This window comes from Eschrichtius robustus, chromosome X, assembly GCF_028021215.1.
Source record: "Eschrichtius robustus isolate mEscRob2 chromosome X, mEscRob2.pri, whole genome shotgun sequence".
NCBI lineage: Eukaryota > Metazoa > Chordata > Mammalia > Artiodactyla > Eschrichtiidae > Eschrichtius > Eschrichtius robustus.
Window position 1 is genome coordinate 35,938,427 of NC_090845.1, and position 10,072 is coordinate 35,948,498.

Below are 10,072 nucleotides of genomic sequence, written 5' to 3' on the forward strand. Positions count from 1 at the left end.
TGACCCTAAGCAATTCTCCTTCTCTTTCTCCCAAGACTCATAAAGCACATTTAAAAATAATAATAGTATAACCCGTGCAAAAGGAATAGAAGAGGACCATCAAGGGATAAAAGATTTCAACATATTCCTAGAAGCTGGATAATTGGTAGAGGAGTGGTGATTCATGAACTGGGATGGAGGAAACCAAAACCAGAATTATGTGAGGAGGAAGCTAAAGCTTAGGAAGATGCCTACCTATCCTGAAGAATGCCGGAGGGTTTAGGGACGTGGAGATACCAGAGATAAAGAAGGAGAATAGTGACAACTGTGACTGACAAGAGTAGAATCCCTCATCCAACCAATGAAAGTTCCAGAAAGAGTACAGAGATAGCAGGTGGGAGAAAAGCATCAAAGAGATAAGATAATTTATCTGAGCTAAATGACACAAGTCATCATGCTGATAGATTCCACTGAGTAACCAGTACACTGAAAACACATCCCCACATCTGGACACAATTTTACAAAATTTCAGAATATCAGGTTAAAGCAAGAGGGCAATAGCCTACAGAGAAGAAAAATTAAAGCAAAATCAAACAAGTCAAAACACAGTTAACCCATAATGTAGAAAGACTCAAACTGTTTCTGCCAACACTGGCAACTAGAAGACCATGAACTAAGGCCCTCAAAGTTTTGCTGGAAGTTATATTCAACCTTGAATTCTATGCTATCTCAGACTAGGGCCTCTCAAAAGCAGAGTTTAAAGCAAAGATTAAAGTGGTGATACTTTGCTTGCTAGGTATAAGCCCAGGGTGGTGAGGGTGAGGAACAGGGGAAGTGAGGCAAGGAAGTATGAAGCACCAGATGTTAAGCGTCATGGCACTGACCGCCGATTCACAATGAGCCCCAAACTCATTAGGTGTGTATGCTCGGTGCTTGAGTCTTCTCTCGAAGGCCTTCGAAAGGCACTGCACCTCCAAGTGGTCCAAGAAAGAAAGGGGTGGGAATTGATCTTGCCAGTGTATTCCTCTTGTCTGTTTTCCACTGGTCAAGATCCATTCCATGGGATTATAACCTCCTATGATATTGCAATATAAGATATATATATATTCCAGGCTACTGGCCAGATCTCCTAAAACCTTTGTAATTTCCTAAGCAATATAGGTGCTAGGAACATCTTTTGTTCTAATATTTGGTCTTTGACCCCAGTTGCTGATACAGAGCTCCTAAATCTCTTGGAATTTCCTGAGTGATGGGAGCGTCTTTGGTTCGAATGTGGCGACTGTTGGTGGACAGAATTCTAGAGAGTTTTAGTGTAGGGGCTGGTCACCTGAAAGACCAAGCCATAACTAGAAGCAGGAAAGTTTCAGCTCCACTCCCCCATCCTCCAGAAAGGGGAGAGGGGCTGGCGATTGAGTTGATAACTGATCCTGCCTGTGTGATGAAGCCTCCATAAGAGTCTCTGAACTGCAGAGTTCAGCCTCCAGGTTGCTGAACACATAGAGGTGCTGAGAGGGTGGCACATCCCAAGAGGGTGTGGAATCTCTGTGGCTCCTCCCCCATACCTCAGGCTCTGCATCTCTTCCACGTGGCTATTCCTGAATTGTATCCTTTTATAATGAACTGGTAATCTAGAAAGTAAAATGTTTTCCTGAGTTCTGTGAGCTGATCTAACAAATTATCAAAGCTGAGGAGGGGATTGTGGGAACCCCAATTTATCGCCCGTGGGTCAGAAGTACAGGTGACAACGTGGGACTTGTGATTGGCATCTGAAATGGGAGCCAGCTTGTGGGACTGAGCCTTTAACTTGTGTAATCTGTTGATAACTCCAGGTAGATGGTGTCAGAACTGAATTGAATTGTAGGACACCCGGCTGGTGTTGGAATATTGGTCACGCTTTTGGGTTGCATGGTCCAGCCTCAGTGACGTGTCAGGAACTAGAAAGACATCATGTTCTGCGTCGGGACATTTCATTGAAGTCTGTGTGGGGAGGAGAGGAGCCAGCCCACACAGATGGAGCTCTGACCAAGAGGGAAAGAAAGGAGGCATTTGAGAGAATCGGAGAGGAAGAAGCACATAGTTTATATCCCATAACCCAGCTAAACACTCCATTGTGAGGCAGAATAAAGACACTTTCTGACTTCCATTTTCTTTTTTTTGATTTATTTATTTATTTTGGCCGTGCCTCGTGGCTTGCGGGATCTTGGTTCTCCCACCAGAGATTGACCCATACCCTCAGCAGTGAAAGCGCCAAGTCCTAACTACTGGACCGCCAGCAGTTAGCCAGGGAATTCCCTCGAATTATTTATTGACATGTAATATATGTAAAGCAAAGTGTATAATGAGCACTAACCTTGACTGTACAACTCGAGAATTTTTTACATATGTAGGCGCCGTGTAACACCATGAAGATCGAGATATAGAACATCTCCAGAACCTGATTTCCCTCATGCCCCTTGACAGTCAATCCCCTACCCCTTAGAGGTAACCACTGTTCTGACCTCTAGTGTCATATACTTGTTGTTTTTTGCAAGCTCTGAATTTCATACACATGGAATCCTGTAGTATACGCAGTTTTGTGTCTTTTGCTCAAAAATCTTCCTGCGATTCATCCATGTTGTGTGCAGCAGAAGTTTGTTCTTTTTTATGGTGGTGTAATCTTCAATTGTGCGATGCCACTGAAATTCATTTATCCATTCTTCCATTAATAAACATGTGGTTTGCTTCCAAGTTTGGGTTATCATGAGTAAAGCTGCTCTAAACATTCTTATATATCTTTTGGTAGACATATGCATATATGTAGGAGTCAGATTCCTAGATCATAGAGTAGTGTATTTTTTTTAAGGTTTTTATTTTTTATTTTTATTTTTTTATTTCTGGCTGTGCTGTGCAGCATGCGGGATCTTATTTCCCCAACCAGGGATCAAACCCATGCCCCCTGCAGTGGCAGTGCAGAGTCTTAACCACTGGACTGCCAGGGAAGTCCCTGAGTAGTGTATGTTTAGCTTTAATAGACACTTTCAAACTTTTCCAAAGTGGTTGTCCCAATTTATAACTTACTAGCACACTATGAAGGTATAATAATTAAGAAAGTGTGGTATAAGGGCAAGGATATAAAATAGGCTATATATATTTTTTCAAGTTTATATGTATATTCAACTTAACATATATTAATAAATCAAGTTAATATATACTAACTTGATGTAAACCAAATGTACGATTGCAATTAAGTCAAGGGAAAGGATGGTCTTTTCTATAAATGGTGCTGGAACAATTCTACATCCATATGGAATCATATAAACCTTGACCTCTACCAAAATTAGAGATTAGCATAGACCTAAGTGACCTAAATGGAAAAGGTAATGAACAAAACTTCTAGAATAAGACATAGGAGACTATATTTATGATCTTGGGGGTAGGCAAAGATTTCACAAACTGTATACGATGAGCACTAACCATAAAAGAAAAAAGTTAAAAATCAGACTTTATAAAATTAGGAACTTCGGTTCATCAAAAAATATCATTAAGAAAGTAAAAAGACAAGTCACAGATGGGGAGAAGATAATTACAATACATATATCCATAAAGGACTCATATTCCAAATATATAAAGAACTTGTACAGATCTGTAACAGAGACAAAAAAATTCAAAATGAACAAAACACTTGGACAGTCACTTCTCAACAAAATATATCTAAATAGCCAATAAACATGAAAAATTCTCAATATTATCAGGCATCAGGAAAACTCAAATTAAGATCACAAGGCAATCCTACCTCGTATTGACCAATACAGCTAAAATTAAAACTTTTGGTGTTAGTGGGGACATGGAGCAATTGGAACTCTAAGACGTTTTCAGATTTTTAGGTACACTAAAATTAACCTCCCATAACTCTTTCCTGAGAAGTCACTTGAGGCTGTATTTTTGAAAAACGAGGAAGTAATCTAAAACAAATGAGGAAATAGGATCTAGAAAGCAATGGTTCTAACCCAGGAGAGCAGAGAAAAAATGTCCCAGCATTATGGCTGTGGTGTATTTCAGCTGTTCACTATAAATGGTGCTGGAAAAATTCTACATCCATATGGAATCATATAAACCTTGACCTCTACCAAAATTAGAGATTAGCATAGACCTAAGTGACCTAAATGGAAAAGGTAACGAACAAAACTTCTAGAATAAGACATAGGAGGCTATATTTATGATCTTGGGGGTAGGCAAAGATTTCATAAACAGTATACGATGAGCAGTAACAGCTGTGGTGCAAGCAGCTGTTTCAGACAGAAGCAGGAGAAGAGTGCTCCAAAACGATCTCCAGGAAATAAAGGAAGTTGATGGAATAAGTAAAGTGATAGAGAGTTGGGTTTCTTGAGCATATGGGAAAAGCATTTGGTGGGAGTTAAAAAAAAAAAGGAATCCATTCAGACGTCACTCTAGGAATATTCTCTCTTTAGCGGTATAGACATGACATTAGATTCATAGAGAAGGAAAAATAATACTAGCACAACTCAGCTCGAAGATAATAATAATAATAAAAAATAATGATCTATATTTTGTATAATGTTATAATGTCATAATAATGTAAATGTTGTTTATTGGTTTTCTGATTTCAGAATTATTACAAGCATACGTCATTTTATTGTACTTCCCTTTATTGTGCTTTGCAGATATTGTGTTTTTTTACAAATTGAAGGTTTGTGGCAACCCTGTGTGGAGCAGTTCTGTCGGCACCATTTTTCCAACAGCATTATTTTTAATTAAGGTACGTACATTGTTTTCTTAGACATAATGCTATTGCACACTTAATAGACTACAGTATAGTATAAACATAACTTTTATATGCACTGGGAAACCAAAAAATGTGTGTGACTCGCTTTATTGAGATATTCGCTTTATTGTGGTTGTCTGGTACTGTAATATCTCTGAGGTATGCCTGTAGACAAATCACAGGAGAATTAGGTATATGTAAAAAGTTCTGAAAAGATGCACACCAAAATAATGATATGATAATCTGAGGAAGTAAGAGAGATTTGGGGTTAGGTGAAAGGGAATTCTCACTTTTACTCCATGTTGTGTTGTGTTGTGTTGTGTTATGTTATGTTATGTTATGTTACTTTTTGGATATTTTGATCAGATTTCACATGATCAGATTCATGCATAGATATTGCTTACAAAACTTTAGCCTATTCTAAATTTTGGTGGGAAATGCAATCCCGGTCAGCCCATCTTATGTCTTTCCTCTTTTGAAAAACTTTCAAGGCTTCCTACTACTTCAGAATAGAGCCCCGACTTTTTAATGTGACTTAAAAGGGGCTGTGTTTACTTCTTTGGCTTCACTTCTTTACTTCTTGATTTGTACCTAATAATATTGATATTATAACTAATATCAAGGGAACTGGAAAGTGCCATCCTGCCACATGCCTACAAGTAATACTTGACACTTGTGGAGAACACCAGTAGTTCATGGTCCTTTTGTATACAAAATACGCTCAGCCCTTGCCGAAGGTTGACAACCCCAAAGGTCTCCCTTCCTGTCACAGCATTAAGGTCAAAGTCCAGGAATGTTGGTTGATACCCAGGAGTTACTGTAATTTCTACCTGCAAGCCAGTCAGTTCTCAGTTAACAGCCAAAGAGCACGTTGCCAACATTAAGTTTTCCATCTTTCCCTCCTAGATCTACAGGCTTAATAGATACATGATTTTCTTCCCAAGTGACTACAGGCAACATTTGTAACAAATGCTTTGCCTCTTGCATAACAAAGATCTTCACTTTTTCAGCCTTTAGTATCTGCTTTTTTGCCACTCACCAACAGATCGCTATGTCAAAGTCATTTATTTTAGAGTTTTTTTTCTTTAAGTTTTTTTTTTTTTTTTTTTGGCTGCGTTGGGTCTTTGTTGCTGCCTGCGGGCTCTCTCTAGTTGCAGTGAGCGGGAGCTACTCTTCGTTGTGGTGCGCGGGCTTCTCATTGCGGTGGCTTCTCTTGTTGCAGAGCATGGGCTCTAGGTGCGCGGGCTTCAGTAGTTGTGGCACATGGGCCCAGTAGTTGTGGCTCGCGGGCTCTAGAGCGCAGGCTCAGTAGTTGTGTCGCACGGGCTTAGTTGCTCCGCGGCATGTGGGATCTTCCCGGACCAGGGCTCGAACCCGTGTCCCCTGCATTGGCAGGCGGATTCTCAACCACTGCGCCACCAGGGAAGTCCTATTTTAGGTTTTGTCACAGTATGCCCTACTTCTGATCTCAATTTCTATGTCAGGATTAGGCTCTGCTGCAGTAACAAACAACTCCCAAATCTTACCAGCTTAAAGCAATAAAAGCTTACTTCTTGCTATACTACATGACCATTGCATGTTGGCTGGGGGTGAGGGGAGACTGTTCACCATTTTCCTCCTGTATGGACCCAGGCTGGGGCAGGCTCCATCTTCTTGCTTCTGCTATGTGCTAAAGATGCTATATGCTTCCCCTCATTGAATCCTCACAATTATTATTCCTGCTTTTCAGAGGAGGAAATTGAGGCATAGAGATATTAAGCAATTTTCCCAGTGCCATACCTCTAGGAAACAAAGCAGTTAGGATTTGAATCTGGGTGGTGTGTCTCCCACCAAGCTTAACTACTACCCTGGATCTTCATAGAATAATGACGAAGGATCAAGGTAAATGAATGAAGATACTGACGTTCACTGGGATGGAGGGTAGGAGTTTACCTCAGAAGATGATCTTGGAAAATCACTTCTATGGTATTCTTGCTAAAATTGCTAAAAATGCATAGCCTGAATTCAGTCAAGATCAGACAAACCCAAATTGAGGGACATTCTAAAAGAATACCTGGGCAGTACTCTTCAAATATGCCAAGGTCATGGAAGACAAAGACGTTGAAAATCTGTTCCATATTAAGGGAGACAAAACAACTACATGCAACATGTGGGCCTGGACTGGATTCTGGACCAGAAAAAGAACATTAGTCGGACAATTGATGAACTTAAGGACTGTGGATCAGATAACAGTATTTTGCTAATGTTAACTTTCTTATTTTTATCATTTCTCTGTGGCATGAAAAATGATAACATTTGGGTAAACTAGGGGATGGGTATTCAGGAATTCTTTGTGCTATTTTTCTCACTTTTTTTTTTTTTTGCAAGTCGAAAGTTATTTCAAAATTAAAAGTTGAAAAATGGAAAAAAAAGATCTTGGAAGAGAATTCTACTTTCAAACCCAGAAGTTTAATTAGTGACAATATATAAGAGCGAAATTAGGTTATGATGTTAAGTAAACAGTTAACCATTGAGTAAGAATAACGTGCACCTATTTTAGTAATTTCATTTACTTTGACAAAATGCTTAAGGCATAATCCTTGAATATAGTGCAGTATGGTTTCCAGATCTAGGGCCACTGTGGGTCCTGGAGTAGCTGTGATTATCTGGGGAGATTGGATGTGAGAGGTGAATGGCCGTGGAAGGGGTTGGTGTTGCTTGAAGCCCTAGGTGCTCTGTGGATGGTCAACTCGAAGCAGCATTCTAGGTGGAAAAGAACCACCCTGAATGGAGAAAACTGGGTTCCTCTTACAGACTTCCTCCAGGGCGTGCTCACAGGAGCTCTCAGTGATGTGTCCCTCTGTCTCCTGCTGCGGGATGAGAGTTCAGCTGTCTACCATCTAGTGTGGCTCCAAGAAACAGGAAACTGAGAACGGAACACAGAGGACAGTCGTGTTTTGCGGTCGTGTATGAAAATTGTCTCCAACACTTGGGAAAGGAGGACTAGCGAGTGTTGGACATGACAGAAAAGCCCACTGATATCAGTGAGACTGTGGGGTGGGCAGCAACTGTCACCACACCCGCAACCACAAGGGATGCCATCCACCTCCTTCATGCATGACAATTGATCACACCCTCCCTCCTTGCGAAACTCTCTTCACTGGACTTTTCAGGACCCCACCCTCTTCTCATTTTCTTCTGACTACACTGCCTGCCCCCCAGGCTTTCCCACTCCAGTGTGTGGACACTCCATTTGCTTACCCGGAACCTCAGCCTGCCCTTGACTCTCCTCTTACACACCACAGGCAGTTCATTATCAAGTCCTGTCGACCGTATCTTGAAAACATGTCCAGAATCTGACCTCCTCTGCTTCCCATCACCTCCACCATAACTGTCCTAGTCTGAGCCACTGTCATCTGTCCCCTGCAGTACCGCAGTGGCCCTGCTAACGGGGCTCTTTGCTTCTGCCCCCACCGGCCTACTGTCCACTCTCAGCACAGCAGCCACGGGGCTCACATCCCTTCTCGGCTCAGAAACGTGCAGTGCAACATCATCCCACGCAGAAATGGTCCCATATGATCAAGTCCCCTGGTACCTATTTGGTCTTATTTCCAATTAAGTCCCCCCTTTTCTCACTCAGCTCCAGCCACACTGGCCACTTTCTGTCCCTTAAACATACCAAGATTGGTTTCACCTCAAGATCTTTACGCTTCTGGTTCCCTCTGCCTGGAAGGCACCTTCTCTCACAAATCTGTGTGACCCACTCCCTCACCTCCTTCCCATCTCCGATGCAATGTCCCCTTTATGAGAGAGGTCTGCTCTGACCATCCCGTCTGAAACAGCAGCCCTGCCACTGTCCCCTCCCTGAATCACCCCCCCCCCCCGCCCCGCCAGTGTTACTTCTTACTTATTATGACTTCTCTATGGCACTTTTTACCCCCTGAACATACCTGTTTATTGCCTGCCTCTCCACTAGAATGTAAGCTCCATGACAGGAGAGTTTTGTTCATTCGTTTCCCCAGAGCCTGGAATGGTGTCTGGCACATAATCAACCCTGAGTAAATATTTACTGCATGAATTACTGACTTCATGCTGTGCGTGGGAAGAGACTAGGGAAGGAAAGTAGGTCCTGGGAGTTTGGCAAGAGGAGGCCCAGAAGGGCTACTGAGGAATACAAATGAGACACCCAGCCCAGAGACCGCGAATGAAACAGAAGGATTTGGAATTCTGGTGATTTCTCTGAGGAAGAGTTGCTACAAACCAGTAACTACTCTGTTTCTCCTACTTATACTCAGAGGCCTGGGAAATGCAGGTTCCAGTGTGATAGGTTTAAACTCTGACATATTTTAGCCATTTGAACAAATGGATATGTTGTATGGGAAAAGCTGGAGATCTCTGACTATCCATCTTGGGTAAGTGATCAAAGCCACCGGAGAGCCATGGTTTGGAATCTCAGGGAGAGCACAGATTTTGAAGCTTAGACTTCAGGACACAATCAGTGGCGTCCTTCTGTCCCCTGGTGGCAGCACAGCTAACCTGCACAGGAAGACAAATGCCTAGAAGAAGAGAAGGCAAAACGAAAATGTCAGGGTTCTCTCTCTCAAAGCCTGTAGCGACCAGAAGTGTGTGTGCACATGTGTGTTTGCCTGGGATAAAGATCTCGCAGGGTTTTTCCTTCCTGAAACCTGACCATGCTTCCTTACTCACATGACTTCAGCATCCCAGGGGACTGGTTTTAATGGAAGACATTACCCCGACAGCTAAGTTTTGATGTAAAACACACCCCTTAATCCAGGCCGTAGACAACCTCCTCTCATAACCATCTGCCACATGTGCTTGTAGAAAGGATTTCTGTATGACTTCCTGATGAGCCCTTCTCACTCCACTCCCTTCTATCAAGAGTCTATGAGTCCAGCCATCCCTAACTTTCCCACTTCAGACTTTCACTTGCTGGAGGCATCTCCATTGCCCTTGGATACTTCACCGTTTGCATCTTACTTCTGCCTAGCAACACATTTTTTACTCTTGCTTCTGTGTGACTGGAGATCTTATGTTTAAAGTGTGTCCTGAACATAGTGGACTCCCAAGGCTAATGGTTCCCTTAACTTTAACATGCATACAAATCACCAGAGGAGAATGTCAAAAATGGAGAATTCCAGTTCTCCCCTACCTCACCCTCTACCTCTGACTCAGCACATCAAGCACGCACGCACGGAGCCTGGGCATTTCCCTTTTAGCTGGCACTTCCGTTCTTCCCACTGTAGGTGGTTGGTCTATGGACAACACTTGGGAAATACTGGCCAAAATGGTAATAGAACAGACAGGGTTCTAAGGCCCCTCCTCTGACACTGC